We start from the raw sequence: 8,854 nt of genomic DNA on the forward strand, positions 1-8,854 counted from the left end.
ACACTTGAAAGACCAGGTGTACCATCAGATTCCAGAAACAATTGAACAGCTGAAGCAGTACATCTCATCTGCATGTGAAGCCATTCCGCCAGACACGTTGTCAAAGGTTTCGGGTAATTTCATTCAGAGACTACGCCATATTATTGCTACACATGGTGGATATGTGGAAAATATCGTACTATAGAGTTTCCCAGACCACAGCGCCATCTGTTGTTGACAATTGTAACTACTGTAATTTCGAAAGTTTGTCTGCCTGAAAATGTACTGTTGTTCCAAGCATATTGCAACAAACGGTGTATTTCTATCGCTGCTCGTTTAGTTTGTATTGCCGTTTCAAATATACCGGTCACTTTTGAAACACCCTGTATAAGGCTCGTGTTGGACACCTTCACTCTTCGTGTTCTCAACTATGATACGGCGAAGAGGTAACAACATAACTCTCCCCGCGTGCAGTCTGTCCCGTGCCTTGCTGTAAACAAGCGTCGCGCAGTTGGCTATCTGTCATTCCCCGTGAGGAATTCGCAGCACTCTAACCCGGAGTTGTTTTCATGTGACAAGGCTTAAAAGTTTAGTACTGTATTAACTCACGGCGTTTGGGAAATTCGTTTACTTACCTTATTATTGTTGTTGTTGTGGTCTTCAGTCCTGAGACTGGTTTGATGCAGCTCTCCATGCTACTCTACCCTGTGCAAGTTCTTCATCTCCGAGTACCTTCTGCAGCCTACATCCTTCTGAATCTGCTTAGTGTATTCATCTCTTGGTCTTCCTCTACGATTTTTACCCTCCACGCTGCCCTCCAATACTAAATTTGTGATCCCTCGATGTCTCAGAACATGTCCTACCAAACGATCCCTTCTTCTAGTCATATTGTGCCACAAACTCCTCTTCTCCCCAATAGAGGTGTAAACTCTGGCGCATGAGACGATACGTGGACGTTGGTGTCATTTGGACCGCAGCTGCAACACGGCGAATGGAAACCCGAGGCCGCTGTTGAATCACCTGCTGCACTAGCTGCGCGCTGCCCTCTGTGGTCGCCCTACCTTTCCAGCACAGTCATCCGTCACGTTCCCAGTCCGTTGAAATTTTTCAAACAGATCAACCTCCTCATTAGTTAGGTGATCTACCCATCTAATCTTCAGCATTCTTCTGTAGCACCACATTTCGAAAGCTTCTATTCTCTTCTTCTCTAAACTATTTATCGTCCACGTTTCACTTCCATACATGGCTACACTCCATACGAATACTTTCAAAAATGACTTCCTGACACTTAAATCTATACTCGATGTTAACAAATTTCTCTTCTTCCGAAATGCTTTCCTTGCCATTGCCAGTCTACATTTTATATCCTCTCTACTCTGACCGTCATCAGTTATTTTGCTCCCCAAATACTAAAACCCCTTTACTACTTTAAGTGTCTCGTTTCCTAATCTAATTCCCTCAGCATCACCCGACTTAATTCGATTACATTCCATTATCCTCGTTTTGGTTTTGAGATGTTCATCTTATACCCTCCTTTCAAGACACTGTCCATTCTGTTCAACTGCTCTTCCAAGTCCTTTGCTGTCTCTGACAGAATTACAATGTCATCAGAGAACCTCAAAGTTTTTATTTCCTCTCCATGGATTTTAATAACTACTCCGAATGTTTCCTTTGTGTCCTTTACTGCTTGCTCAATATACAGATTGAATAACATTGGGGATAGGCTACAACCCAGTCTCACTCCCTTCCCAACCACTGCTTCCCTTTCATACCCCTCGGCTCTTATAACTGCCATCTGTTTTCTGTACAAATTGTAAATAGCCTTTCGCTCCCTGTATTTAACCCCTGCCACCTTCAGAATTTGAAAGAGAGTATTCCAATCAACATTGTCAAAAGCTTTCTCTAAATCTACAAATGCTAGAAACGTAGGTTTGCCTTTCCTTAATCTTTCCCGAGGTCGGCTTCTATTAGTTTTTCCGTTCGTCTGTAACGAATACACTTTAGTATTTTGCAGCTGTGACCTATTAAACTGATAGTTCAGTAATTTTCATATCTGTCAACACCTGTTTTCTTTGGGATTGGAATTATTATATTCTTTTTGAAGTCTGAGGGGATTTCGCCTGTCTCATACATCTTGCTCACCAGATGGTAGTGTTTTGTCAGGACTGGCTCTCCCAAGGCTTTCAGTAGTTCCAATGGAATGTTGTCTACTCCCGGGGCCTTGTTTTGACTCAGGACTTCCAGTGCTCTGTCAATCTCTTCACGCAGTATCATATCTCCTATTTCATCTTCATCTACTTCCTCTTCCATTTCCAACATATTGCCCTTAAGTACATTGCCCTTGAATAGACCCTCTATATACTCCTTCCACCTTTCTGCTTTCCCTTCTTTGCTTTGAAGTGGGTTTCCATCAAAGCTCTTGATATTCGTGCAAGTGGTTCTCCTTTCTCCAAAGATCTCTTTAATTTTCTTGTACGCAGTATCTATCCTACCCCTAGTGAGATAAGCCTCTACATCCTTACATTTGTCCTCTAGCTTATCCCTGCTTAGCCATTTTGCACTTCCTGTCGATCTCATTTTTGAGATGTTAGTATTCCTTTTTTCCTGCTTCATTTATTGCATTTTTATATTTTCTCCTTTCATCAATTAAATTCAATATTTCATCTGTTACCCAAGGATTTCTACTAGCCCTCGTCTTTTTACCTATTTGATCCTCTGCTGCCTTCACTATTTCATCCCTCAAAGTTACCCATTCTTCTTCTACTGTATTTCTTTCCCCCATTCCTGACAATTGTACCCTTATGCTCTCCCTGAAACTCTGTACAACCTCTGGTTCTTTCAGTTTATCCAGGTCCCATCTCCTTAAATTCCCACCTTTTTGCAGTTTCTTCAATTTTAATCTACAGTTCATAACCAATAGATTGTGGTCAGAGTCCACATCTGCACCTGGAAATGTCTTACAATTTAATACCTGGTTCCTAAATCTCTGTCTTACCATCATATAATCTATCTGATACCTTTTAGTATCTCCAGGGTTCTTCCATGTATACAACTTTCTTTCATGTTTCTTAAACCAAGTGTTAGCTATGATTAAGTTATGGTCTGCGCAAAATTCTAACAGGCATCTTCCTCTTTCATTTCTTACCCCCAATCCATATTAACCTACTATGTTTCCTTCTCTCCCTTTCCCTATGCTTGAATTCCAGTCACCCATGACTACTAAATTTTGATCTCCCTTCACTACATGCATAATTTCTTTTATCGCATCATACATTTCATCAATTTCTTCGTCATCTACAGAGCTAGTTGACATATAAACTTGTACCACTGTAGTGGTGTGGGCTTCGTGTCTGTCTTGGCCACAATAATGCGTTCACTATGCTGTTTGTAGTAGCTTACCCGCATTCCTATTTTCCTATTCATTATTAAACCTACTCCTGCATTACCCCTATTTGATTTTGTATTTATAACCCTGTATTCACCTGACCAAAAGTCTTGTTCCTCCTGCCACCGAACTTCACTAATTCCCACTATATCTAACTTTAACCTATCCATTTCCCTTTTTAAATTTTCTAACCTACCTGTTCAATTAAGGGATCTGACATTCCACTCTCCGATCCGTAGAATGCCAGTTTTCTGTCTCCTGATAACGACGTCCTCCTGAGTAGTCCCCGCCCGGAGATCCGAATGGGGGAGTATTTTACCTCTGGAATATTTTACCCAAGAGGACACCATCATCATTTAATCATACAGTAAAGCTGCATGCCCTCACGATAAATTACGGCTGTAGTTTCCCCTTGCTTTCAGCCGTTCGCAGTACCGGAACAGCAAGGCTATTTTGGTTAGTGTTACAAGGCCAGATCAATCAATCATCCAGACTGTTGCCCCTGCAACTACTGAAAAGGCTGCTGCCCCTCTTCAGGATCAACACGTCTGTTTGGCCTCTCAACAGATATCCCTCCGTTGTGGTAGCACCTATGATACGGCTATCTGTATAATTGAGGCACGCAAGCCTCCCCACCAACGCCAAGGTCCATGGTTCATGGGGGGAAGACCTTACTCTGACCAAACACACTGAACTATTGTGCCGGCTCCTTGGCCGTTATGCTATCTGTGCTATTGGCGAAAAGCGTTTACCATATGGGTACAGTTGTAAAGTTTCTTTCCTCGATTTCTGGAAAAGTTTGCGTTTGCGGCCCCTATACCTGATGATGAAAAATGCTCTGTTTACAATTATCTGTCGATCCCTCCAATTTTGAGTCGATTGCTCATCATAACCTTTACTTACTTACTCACTGGTCATACCGGACTCGAGAGTCCATTACTGCAGTAATGTATTTTCGCCATCTGTCCCTGTCTTGGGCTAGTTCCTTCCATTCCACTTCAATACCTAAGCTCCTCACATCGGCCTTTACATTGTCCTCCCATCTACGCCTCGGTCTCCCCATGGGATTTTTTCCCTCTAGGTGCCCTACCAGTATTCTGCGCACTGCTCTGCCGTCATCCATTCGAGCTACATGACCCGCCCATCGCAGCCTACGTGATTTAATAATACTGATTATGTCAGGGCTTGAATAGAGTTCGTGAACCTCTTCGTTATGCAGTTTTTGCCACTCTCTGCTAATGTCATCCCTTTTTGCTCCGAAAATACTCTAAACGGCTTTTCATTTTGCACAGTGAGAGACCAAGTCTCACACCCATACAGCATAACTGGTAGGACAATAGTTTTGTATATTCTAATCTTTAAATTTCTAGACAATATCCGTGATGAAAGTAATCTATTCAATGAGAAGTAGCACGCATTTCCTGCCCGTAATCTCTTCTTCAGTTTGGATGCAATCTCATTTCTCGAAGCGATGTCCATGCCTAGATACTTAAATGTGTTCACTTTTTTCAAACTGCATGTCTCCAACTCTTAACATTTCCTGATCTACTGCTGTTGGCATTCTAGTAGTAACCAGGTATTTAGTTTTGTCTTCACTTATCCTTAGACCTACATCTTCACTTGCCTTGATTAACGCATTCACATTTGCTGTTACAGATTCTTTCCTATTGCTAATGATGTTTAGATCATCTGCATACCCTAATATCTTCATTTTTCCATTTAACTCCACACCCTCTGAATTATCTGCTGCCATTCACACAATATATTCTAGGACTAAATTAAAAAGTAGCAGAGAGAGGGCATCTCCATGCTTAAGTCCGTTCTTTATTACAAATTCTTCTGATTCCAATTTCCCCATACGTACTCTACCTTTTGTGTTTTTCAAACTCACTTCTATAAGTCTAACATACTTCTTTGGTATTCCAAGTTCCAAAAGAATTCTGTACAATTATGATTGCAATACTGAATCATATGATTTTGTAAAATCTATGAAAAGATTGTGAACTGGTTTATTGTATTCCCATTTCTTTTCCAAAATTTGATGCAAGGTGAATATTTGGTCTACAGTTAATCTGTTCCTCCGAAAGCCGGCTTGGTAATCCCCCACAATTTCATCTGCATATGGTGTAAGCCTGCTTAGCAGAATATTCGAGTAAAATTTTGGAACATATCGGTAATAGCGATATCCTTCTATAATTACCACAATCCCTTTTGTCACCTTTCTTAAAAATTGGGATCAGAATCGACTCCTGCCACTCTTTAGGTATCATTTCTGAGTTCCATACTTTAGTTATCACTTTGTGAACTGCTTCCACCAATTTCTGTCCCCCATTTTTTACTAATTCTGCAGTTATGCAATCTGATCCCGGTGTTTTATGGTTTTTCAATTTGTTGATTGCATCTCTTACTTCCTTTAACATTGGCTCAGGTATCTCGGGTTCTGCTGTATGTATTTTGTACGCCTGTTCATTTCCTGCTTCCTGGTGTACATTTAATAGATGCTCAAAATACGCCCTCCATTTACTTAATATAGCACTGGGGTCTGTCAGTATTCCCCCAGCATCCCCTCGAAGTGCATTTGTCCTAGCCTTGAAGCCCTTCCTATACCCATTTACGTCTAGGTAAAGTTTCCTTATGTTTTTTGTTTTACTGTTTGTTTCCATTTTTGTAATTTGATTGTTCAAATAATCTCTCTTCTTTGCCCGTAGCCTACGACCGACTTCCCTCCTCAAGTTCAAGAACTCCTCTAGTTTCCTGTCTCCCATTCTATCCCAATCTAATCGCACTTTGCTCCTTACCTCTACCAATTTTTTGCATTCCTCATCAAACCACGGTTTCCTCCCGTTCTTTGTAGTTGTACCTATTGTGACCTTCGCTGCCTCTTTGATATTATTCCTCACAGTGATCCACTGTTTATTTACATCCTTGTCTTGATCTTCGTGTGTCCTGAGAGCATCAAACCTATTTGAAATTTCTATCATGTACCTTCTTCTAAAGTTTTCATCATTTAGCTTGTCAGTGTCAAACCTAACAAGTTCTGCATTGTGACACCTTGAAGTTGCTGTAGATAGCCGTTGGTGAACTTTGGCAACTACAAGAAAATGATCGGAATCACAATCTGCTCTCCTGAAAGTCGTAACATTTTCTATTCTAGTGTGCCATCTTCGATCTACAAGAAAATGATCAATTTGGTTTCGGGTGTGTCCATCCGGAGAGACCCAAGTTGTTTTATGAACGTCCTTCCTTTTGAAATATGTGCTCTCAACAATCATGTCTTTTGAAACAGCAAAATTAACCACCCTTGTGCCATTCTCATTTAAAATGTTATGCAAACTTTCTTTCCCAATTGTAGGCCGGAATGCTTCCTCCTTCCCTATCTTTGCATTAAAATCACCTATGATTAATTTTGTATCATACGAGGAGAACGCATTCCACAGTTGATCTAGTTCTTCATAAAAGCAGTCTTTAACACTCTCTTCATTGTCCTCAGTTGGTGCGTGTACATTAATTACTACTAGTATATTCCACCTGCCTGACAACACTATAACTGATAGTCAGTCACTAATGAACCTTATATCTCTGATTGTGTGAAGCACTTTTCTCTGTACTGTGAAACCTGTTCCGAAACTGAGAGCATCCGCACCTCCATAGAAGAATGCATAGTTACCCCTCTTTATGCTCCCCTCCCCCTGCCACCGAGTTTCTTGAATAGCTGTAATGTCTACATTGTATCTATCTAATTCGTCTAATAATGTCTGGAATGTTCCTGGCCTGTTCAAACTTTTAACATTCCATGTTCCCAACCTGAAATTTCCTTTTGGCCTGAATCTCTTCAAAGTAGGTTCTGCCCGGAGATCCTTAATGAAATTTGTCATTAAAAATATATCACTTTTTCAAACCAACAGCTCAATTTATGGAATCAATACTAGAAATAAGAATAATCTCCACAAGAATTTAAAGTCACTTAGTCTTGTACAAAAAGGTGTACATTATTCAGGAACACACATTTTCAATAAAGCTTAACAACCAATTCAGTTTAAGAGAAGCCTAAAGGATTTATTGGTGGCCAACTCCTTCTACTCCATTGACGAATTTCTCAATAAAATATATATAACTCCTGTGCAATTTCAGTGCAGTAGTGTGTTCATTGTATGTATGTGTGTGTGTGTGTGTGTGTGTGTGTGTGTGTGTGTGTGTGTGTGTGTGCGTGTGTGTATGTGTGTGTGTGTGTGTGTGTAAGTACAATCTAACTTCTGCACCATTTCAGTGCAGTAATGTGTTCTTTGTAAATAAATATTATAGTATTGTGTTACATGTTTATTACCTTATAAATAAATAAAAAACTTTTTTATTTTAAATTCAGTGCATTAGTATTTGTAAAATGACTTTCATATAGTGTTCATTAAAAAATGACGATCATTCCACTTGGAACCTGTGGAATGGTACATTGGCTTATTTGTTTTAGTTGTAGATACTTGTCATGTATTGCTGTTTTTCTGACATGTTCCGCATCCTGGAGGACCTCCTCACTACGGATCAATTGGAATGAAAGTAAATCTAATGTAATCTAAAAACCGAATAGGAACCTAGTTTACCTCTGGAATATTTTACTTCACAGGGACCCATGACCATTAATGTTGCTGATTCTTGATGGATAGATTTGATAGTAAGAGAAGAAGAAACAGGGATGGTTCATCACACCATCACCTGCTCCCCACCGGCTGTCCGCGACTGCTAATTTTTTTTGTATTAGCAGCCATCCTTCATATCTGAAGGCCGTATCCCCTATCCACAACCTGGGGACGCGCTGTGCCATGGTGGTAGGGGCCCACGAGACATAACCTTTAGGGGTGATTTTCTCAAAATATCTTAGAGTCCTTCGTTTTAGGTTGTACACAAGTGACCTGCCAAATTTGAGCCGAATTGGTTGGCCGTGTCTGAGGTCTTCCCCTTGTTAGTATGACTATGTCATTGCTGATGTACTTTGGAACAATGTTAACGGGGTGCGAGTTGGTTGTATGTTGTCTGGTGGGATGGAAGGAAGGAGAGATGTAAAGTTTTTCTGGAGTTGCGTACAAATGGAATGTATTTTGCTGAGTGATCATTGTAATTGACAGCAGCAAGGCATCTAGGATTATTCAAAATTAAAATTACATACAAATCAGTTTGTCGTCTATGTTATTTCAAGAAACACGTCAACCTATAGGGTTTCAGAAACTACAAGAAAATCTTGGTACCAGGCAGAAGAAACTCAAGCAATGGATTGAAGGAGAATTTTTTGTTTAAAACTAGCACTCGACCCAGGCAATAATACTTTTACTCCATAAATACTGTATTTATTATGATTAATGGTCATCTAATTGTGCATAACAAAGAAGGTCGTTAAACTGGTGCCATTGTAACCAGGATACTTGTATGTTTGGATGTTTGACAGTGTTTGTGTTTCAGTTGACCAAAAAGCACATAATTGCGTTGCAAAGTGGAATGATT

The sequence above is a fragment of the Schistocerca gregaria genome, chromosome 1 (assembly GCF_023897955.1).
Source record: "Schistocerca gregaria isolate iqSchGreg1 chromosome 1, iqSchGreg1.2, whole genome shotgun sequence".
NCBI lineage: Eukaryota > Metazoa > Arthropoda > Insecta > Orthoptera > Acrididae > Schistocerca > Schistocerca gregaria.